The sequence below is a fragment of the Tursiops truncatus genome, chromosome 9 (genome assembly GCF_011762595.2).
Source record: "Tursiops truncatus isolate mTurTru1 chromosome 9, mTurTru1.mat.Y, whole genome shotgun sequence".
Taxonomy (NCBI): Eukaryota; Metazoa; Chordata; class Mammalia; order Artiodactyla; family Delphinidae; genus Tursiops; species Tursiops truncatus.
The window spans coordinates 16,062,555-16,071,589 of record NC_047042.1 but is presented as its reverse complement, the minus strand read 5'-3'; the positions used below and the strand labels follow the sequence as shown (position 1 = coordinate 16,071,589).

General features: G+C 33.3%; 1 protein-coding gene across 4 annotated transcripts in view; it reads right to left on the bottom strand.

The window, feature by feature from the left end:
* Positions 1-9,035, bottom strand: part of COG5 (component of oligomeric golgi complex 5) — a 283,948-nt gene that overhangs the window by 226,843 nt on the left and 48,070 nt on the right. The gene's annotated exons all lie outside the window — the stretch shown is intronic.

Below are 9,035 nucleotides of genomic sequence, written 5' to 3'. Positions count from 1 at the left end.
CAAAAACTTCTCAAACTGTTCCAAAAGTTGAAGAGAAGGGAACACTTCCTAACTCATTCTATTAGGTCAGCATTACCCTAATATCAAAACCAGACAGAGACACTACAAGAAAAGAAAACTGCAAGCCAATATCTCTTATAAATATAGATGCGGGAATTCCCTGGCAGTCCAGTGATTAGGATTCCATGCTTTTACTGCCAAGGGCGCAGGTTCGATCCCTAGTCAGGGAACTAAGACCCTGCAAGCCATGCGGCAGAGCCAAAAAAACCCCATATATATGTATGCAAAAATCCTCAACAACATACTAACAAACTGAATTCAACAACATATTAAAAGGATTATAGACTGTGACCTAGTGGGATTTATCCCTGGTATACAAGAATAGGTCAACATACAAAAATCAAAGCAAGAGACCACATTACTAGAATGAAGAGGGAAAAAAACCACATGGCCATCCTGATGCAGAAAAAGCATCTGACAAAATTCAACACACTTTTGCAATAAAAACACTAAGTAAATTAGAAATACAAGAGAATTTCCTCAGCATAATAACAGTCATACATGAAAAACACACAGCTAACATCATACTCAATGATTAAAGACTGAATGCTTTTCCCTAAGATCAGAAACAAGGTAAGGATGTCTGCTTTCACCACTTCTATTCAACAAAGTACTGAAAGTTCTAGCCTGCACAAACAGGCAAGAAAAATAAATCAAAGGCATTCAAAGTGGAAAGGAAGAAGTAAAATTATCTCTGTTCACAGATGACAAGATCTTATATGTAGAAAACCCTAAAGACCACACACACACACACACACACACAGCTAAAAAATGAATTCAGCCAAGTTGCAGGACACAAAATCAACAACACACAAAAATCAGTTGTATTTCTATATACTAGCAATGAACAATTCAAAAATAAAGAAAACAATTCCATTTACAAAAGTATTATAAAGAATAAAATACCTAGGAATAAATTTAATTAAGGAGGCTGAAAGCCTTATGCATTGAAAACTATAAAAGACTGCCAAAAGAAATTAAAGATCTAAATAAATGGAAAGACATCTGTGTTCATGAACTAAAAGCCTTAATACTTTAAGGTGACAATACCACCCAAAATGATCTACAGACATAATACAATCCCTATAAAATTCCCAAAGGCATTTTTTTACAGAAATAGAAAAACTCATCGAGGGATACTGAATAGTCAAAACACTTCTGAAAAAGAAGAACAAAGTGGGAAGACTTGATCTTCTGAATTTTGAAACTTACAACAAAGCTTTAGTAATCATAACAGTATGGTACCAGCATAATGATACATATTCCATACACCAATGGAATAGAAGACAAAGCCCAGAAATAAAGAGTTACATAAATGGTCAATTAAATTTTGACAATGGTGCCAAGTCCATTCAGTGGTGAAAGGATAATGTTTTGAACAAACAGCGTGAGGAAAACTGGGTATCCACATGCAAAAAGCATGAAGCTAGATCCCACCTTACACCACATATAAAAATTAACTCAAAATGGATCAAAGATCTAAATTGAAGAGCCAAAACTACAAAACTCTTAGAAGAAAAACAAGGGGGAAATCTTCACTGAGCTAGATTTGGCAACCGTTTCTTAAGTATTACACCAAAAGCACAGAGAACAAAAGAAAAATTGGATAAACTGGACTTCATCAAAATAAAAAATTCTCCATCAAAGGATACTATCAAGAGAGTGGAAAGACAACTCACAGAATGGGAGAAAATATTTGTGGGAAAAAATATTTTAGCTGACAAGGACTAGTATCCAGAATATATTTAGAACTCAACAACAAAAAACAAACGACTCAGTTTTTAAAATGGATAAAAGACTTAAAAAACATTTCACCAAATAAGATATAAAATGGTCAATAAGTACATGAAAACATGTTCAACATCACCAGTCTTTAGGAAAATGCAAATCGAAACTTTAAGATGTTACCTTCACACTTATTAGGGTGACAATTATTTAAAAAAACAAAAAGGAAAATAACAGGGGTTGATAAAGATGTGGAGAAATTCAAATTCTAGTGCACTGTTGGTGGGAATGTAAAAAGGGCACCTACGGTGGAATACTGTTTGGCAGATCCTTAAACTGTTAAACACAGAATTACCATATGACCCAGAAATCCCACACCTAGATATATACCCAAAAGAACTGTAAACAAGGATTCAAACAGATACTCGAACACCAATGTTCATAGCAGCATTATTTATAAAAGCCTTTTCAAAAAGTGGAAACTAGCCAAGTGTCTATCAAGAGATGAATAAACAAAAAGTGATATACAATGCAATATTATTCAGCCATAAAAAATGGAATGAAGTTCTGATACACGCTACAACACAGATGAACCTTGAAAACGTTATGCTAAGTGAAATAAGCCAGACACAAAAGGACAAATACTGTATTATTCCACTTACATTAAGTACCTAAAATAGGTAAATTCAGAGACAAAAAGTAGAACAGAGGTTACCAAGGACTGGGGAAACAGGAAAATGGGGAGTTACTGGTTGATGAATACAGCCTTTCTCTTTGGGATATGATGGAAAGGTTCTGGAAATAGTGTTGAGGGTGACACAACACTGTGAATGTACTTAATAACACTGAATTTTACACTTAAAAATGGTTTACGAAAAAAGGACAAAAGAAAAAAAGCAGGAAAGAAAGACAGGAACAAAAGAAAAAAGATGATAAAAATAGAATATAGCAAAATGGCAAACTCAATCCAACCATATCAATAACTAGTAAAAATATATATGAACACTCCAAACAAAACGAAACTGAAATTATAAAAGAACAGATAATAAAGCAAGACTCAAGAACACTCCATCTACAAAGAAATAGACTTTAAATGCAAATTCAAGATGGCTACAGTAATCAAAATATAAAGATATGTGAAATAAGGACAGACACATAGATAAATGGAACAGAATAGAGTTCAAAAATACACCTACAGATATAGAGTCAATTGATTTTCTAAAAAAGCCCCAAGGTAATTCAGTGGAGAGAGGAAGGTCTTTTCAACAAATGGCACTGAATCAATTAGATATCTTCATGGAAAAAAATAAGCTTCAACCTTTCCCTTGCATTATATCAAAAAGTACCCTGACATGAATCATAGACCTTAACACAAAAATTAAAACTTTAAAACTTCCAGAAAAAAATGTAGAAGAAATTTTTTGCAACTGTAGGACAGGAAAAGATTGTCTTAGATAGGGCTCCAAAAGTGCAAACTATAAAACAAAACTCACCCCCCTCCCAAAAAAAAGAAAAAGGTACACTGGGCTTCATCAAAATTAAAACGTTCTGCTCAAATCACACCACTAGGAATATTAAAAGACAATGCACATATATTCACAAAAAACATTCACACTCACACACACACACCTGACAAACTTGTATCCAGAATATAAAAAGACCTCTCACAACTCAATAAGAAGACAAACCCAGTTTAAAACAAGGGCAAAAGTCTAGTTACCCTGTATTTCACAAGATTGTCTTTTATTGAACCCTCTTAGCCATTTTTTATTTTTGTGTGAATCAAATGCACTTCAATCCAAGGCTCAGATCTTATCCCACACATTTGGGTTAGGCACACAAATTTAACCTTTTGTCATCATTAGACATTGTAAGAGACAAGAGTTAATAAAAGGAGATGGGATAGCTTAGTCCCGAAGCACTTAGGGGTGAAAATGCACTCCAGTTTGAATTGAGTAATTTAGTAATATTTGTTCCACAGTTTTAAAGTAAATTCATACTGTCTTTCAAAAAAAAAGACAACAGATCTGGACAGACACTACACAAAGATAAATGAAGTGGGAAATAAATATTCAAAATCAGGTTCAACATGATTTGTAATCATGTATATGCAAATTAAAATCATAAAAGATACCTCTACACAACTATGAGACTGGCTAAAATTAAAATGATTTACAATGACAAGCACTGAAGGATGTAAAGCAAATGGGACTCTTATGCATTGCTGGTGGAAATGTTACAACCATTTTAGAAAAGTGTAGCACAGAGGAAAGACCAGTGAAGATACAAAGAGAAAGTGGCAATCTGCAAGTCAAGGAGAGAGGACTCAGAAAATAAAAAACCTATGAACACCTTGATCTTGAACTTCCAGACACCAGAACTGTGAAAACATATATTTCTGTTGTTTAAGACACCTGGTCTGTGATAATTTTGTTATGGCAGCCCCAGCAAACTAATACTGTTGCTATATAAGACTACTGTAAAAATAAAATTACCTATTAGTTTAAAAAGAAAGAAAACAGTGTAGCAAATCTTAAAAAGTTAATCATAACACTTACCAGATGACCCAGCAATTCCACGCCTAGGTATTTACCCAAGGGCACTGAAAATAAATGTTCATGGCAGTTTTATTCACAATAGTCTAAAGTTGAAAACCCAATATGTATCAAAAGCTGAATGGATAAATATATTGTGGCATACACATCCACTGGAATACTACTCATCAAACGAATGATTCCACATATATGAAATCCAAGAAAGATGGATTCCACATATGATTCCATGTATGATTCCACATATATGAAATCCAAGAAAGAGCAAAATGAAATCTCTAGTAACAAAAGTTCGTGCTGGAGGTGGGGGGACTGACTCACAGAGGCACAAGACAACTTTTGGGGGGTCACCACTGGCCTCTGAATATATTCCTAGTTGTGACAATAAAACTGTAACATCAGCATTATCTTCCAATTAGATACGGTAGAAAAACACATTTCTGATTTATTGACAGATTTCAAGTCCCTAACACAGAAATTAAAACAAATGACTAAAACTGCATCCTATTTTACTAAACATGTCTCTCAAAAGATCATGCCTGCCTACCTGCCCTGTTGTTTACATGGTATTAAAATGTAAAGTTCTATAAGTATACCTATAATCATAAATTTACATTGAACCCTTTTAACTTAGCCTATAGCCAATTTCAATCTACTAAACCAAAGACGGATAAAAACTGTTTAACATATTTAGAATTTTTATACATAAAGTAATCAAGTATAATGGCAATAAAAAGTAAAACAGCCCATCTAATGTTTCCCCAAAATATTAGACTTAGAGACTCAAAGCTGTAATTCGCTAGAAGTACGCTGACACCATTTTTTAGGAACAATCAATAAAATAATCAGTAAAAAGTCAATACAATAAGAAGCCTGTATTTGGAGCATTGTTTATATTCATTTAAGATACACTGCAATTTTTAAAACTTACATGTACTGGAATGGAAAAGAGAAGTACTGGCTTAAGCATCCAAATAGAAAATAAAGCCCTTAGAGCCGAGTAATTGAAAATTTGATACATTACTAGATTGAAGAACCTTACACTAAATTAATTTTTCTCAAACAATGATGAATGGTCCAGCAGGGGGTGACAAACAGTAAGGTAAACTACAGACCTTCAATAAACATTACCTGACCATATGGAATAAAATATATATCCAAAAATACTACTGTAACTTTGAAATGTATAAAAAATAATATACTAAAGTTTACAAAAAGTAAGCTGCTTGTTTTTATCTGGATATTAATCCTCATTTTCTGACACTATGTGATGAAAGATAAAACCAAAAAACTACGATCATAAATGCTGTATGGGTATTATGTGTTAAATATAAATTTGGATAACATTAAGTTCAATTAGTTTAAAAAAAAAGAGGGTTTGTGGGTGTGTAATTTTAATATGCTTATGTCTCCACAACTGGCAATCCCATACCTAAGCATAAACCCATTATTCTGGATTTGAGCACAGCATCACCCTGACCTGGTGGTAGCTGAATCCGGTCACATATGTAAGTAATTTAGAGACTATCTAAATCAAACATAGGTACTGAAGATGTTTATCATCATATATGATTACACTGTAGGTTTAAAAAGGCATACTGGGCTTCCCTGGTGGCGCAGTGGTTGAGAGTCCGCCTGCCGATGCAGGGGACATCGGTTCGTGCCCCGGTCCGGGAAGATCCCACATGCCGCGGAGCGGCTTGGCCCGTGAACCATGGCCGCTGAGCCTGCGCGTCCAGAGCCTGTGCTCCGCAGCAGGAGAGGCCACAACAGTGAGAGGCCCACGTACCGCAAAAAAAAAAAAAGGCATACTGAATTTGCTACGCTGAAGTTGTCACAAAAACCTATGTATGTTTTAAATGCATTTAAGACGTCATCTCAACCTAGAGATTATCATACTAAGTGAAGTAAGTCAGAAACAGAAAGACATACCATATATCATTTATATGTGGAATCTAAAATATGACACAAATGAACTTAGTTATGAAACAGAAAATGACTCACAGACATAGAAAACAACTTACGGTTACCACAGGGGAAAGGGGGTGGGGGAGGGATAAATTGGGAGTTTGGGATTAGTAGATACAAACTACTATATATAAAATAGATAAACAACAAATGTCCTACTGTGCATAGCACAGGGAACTATATTCAATATCCTGCAATAAACCATAATGGAAAAGAATATTAAAAAGAATATATATATATACACATATATATGTATAACTGAATCACTTTGCTGTATACCAGAAACCAACACAACATTGCAAATCAACTATACTTCAATTAAAAAAGAAGTCATCTCAGACCTAATTTAATACTGGAAATGGTTACATGGCATATTTACAAATTTTCCTATCAATAAACAATTTTTAAAAGCTTGAAATAATACAATGTTCACCAACTACATCATCTTACAGACATCTCAAAAAAAATTCATTAGTTCCTTAATTATCGATCACCTATTACGTGGCAAAGATTATGTAAATCATACTTTTTCCCACCTATGCATAAATCAAAAATGTTTGCATATAAGTATTGTTTTATCAGATTGAGAAAATATCAGTTACAATAAGAACATTAGTGGATAAAACAAACTTACACTATCCCTTCCTTCTATAAAAAATATTTCATAAAATGCTTCTATGATAAATTTGAAAAATATTTTCTCATGATATACGGTGTTAATGTATCACCATATATCATCAAAAAACATTTTGTTGCAGCTTAGCAACAAAATTATAAAACAGAGGACAGACCATACACAGTAAAAATTAATGGAGGATATACTTTCTTTTTTTTTTGTCACACCACACAACATAAAATACATTCACTATATATAAACCATGGTATAACTTAAATGTGATTTAAGTGTATCATCTTAACTAATGTTCAAAAAATGTTACAAATTTAGTAAGGCCCATCTAAATTTTCATCTAGTGCCAAGACTTTTCTTGCAGAAAAACCATAAATCAATGTAATATAATTTAATCCTGAAATCTGTACTATATAGTTTTATTTTTTAATCATACATAACAATATGCATGAAAAATTACACATAAGTCTGCACTAAAAAAATTCTGCTTATTCTGTCAGTAAGACACCAGTATGATTTTAATTTTTACTTCCCTAATGCCTAATGATGCTGAGTATCATATATGCATATTTGCCATTCACGTATATTCTTTGGTGAAGTGTGTGTTCAAATCTTTTGCCTATTTTTTAACTGGGTTGTTTGTGTTCTTACCAATGTTGAAAGTTTTTTATATATTCTGGAAGCAAGTCCTTTATCAAATATACACTTTGCAAACATTTCTGTCTATGGCTTGCTTGTCTTTTCATTCTTCTAGCAGCATCGCTCACAGAAGTTTTAAATTTTGATAATGTCTAATTTACCAATTTGTGTGTGGCGGGGAGAATTGTGCTTTGGGTTATATATATAAGGAATCATTTTCCAATTCAGAGACATAAAAATGTTCTCCTACGTTTCCCTTCAGAAGTTCTGTAGTTTTAGGTTTTATATTTAGGACTATGATCCATTTTCAGTTTTCTTTTTTTCTTATATGAAGTAAGGTATAAATACAAGTTCACTGTTATACATATGGATATCCAATTTTCCCAGTACCATCTGTTGAAAAGACTCTTTTCTCCACTAAATGTGTCAAAAATCCGTTGTTCTTACATGTGTGTGTCTATTTCTGGGCTCTCTATTCCATTCCATTGACCTATTTGTCTATCTTTTTGTCTTGATTAGTATAAGTCATTGTAACAGGTCTTCAAATCAGGTATGGTTAATGCTCTAACTGTGCCTGTTTTTTGGGGTTTTTTTTAAGTTTTGGCTATTCTAGATCCTTTGCATTTCCATATGAATTTTAAAATCAGTTTGTCAATTTTAATAAAAGCCTGCTGGGATGCAGGTTGTAACTGTGCTGAATCTATACAAATCAATTTAGGGAAAATGGGCATATTAATAAACACTATAAAGTCTTCCAATTCACAATGTTTATTTACTTATTTAGGTCTTTTTAATTGTCCTCAACAATGTTTTCTAGTTGTCAGTATACAACTGTGTATCTTCTGTCAAATTCAACCCTAAGTAGTTCATATTTTCAATGCTATTATGAGTGGTATTTTTGAATTTCAACTTCCAATTGCTTGTTAATATTATACAGAAATAAAGGGAATTCCCTGGCAGTCCAGTGGTTAGGACTCCACACTTCCACTGCACGGGGCATGAGTTCGATCCCTGGTTGGGAACTAAGATGCCCGCAAGCCACGTGGCACAACCAAAAACAAAAAAAAGAAAAAAAAAGAAATAAAACTAATTTTTGTATATTGATCATATATCCTGAAATCTTGCTAAACTCCTGTATTAGTTCTACAAACTTTTTTTTGTGAACTCAAAACAAGATACTACTACACACCTATTAGAATGGCTAAAATTAAGATGACTGACTATAACGAGTGTTGACAAGGATGCAGAAAAAGTGCAGTTTTCATACACTTCAGGTAGAACACCAGGGCAATTTCTTTCAAAGTTAAACATACATCTACTATATGATCTGGCCATTCTGTATCTACATATTTATCAAAGAGAAATGAAAGCATATGTCCATAAAAATACCTGTATATGAATGTTCATAACAGCTTGATTTGTAATAGCCAAAAACTAGGAACAACTCAAATATCGATCAACAG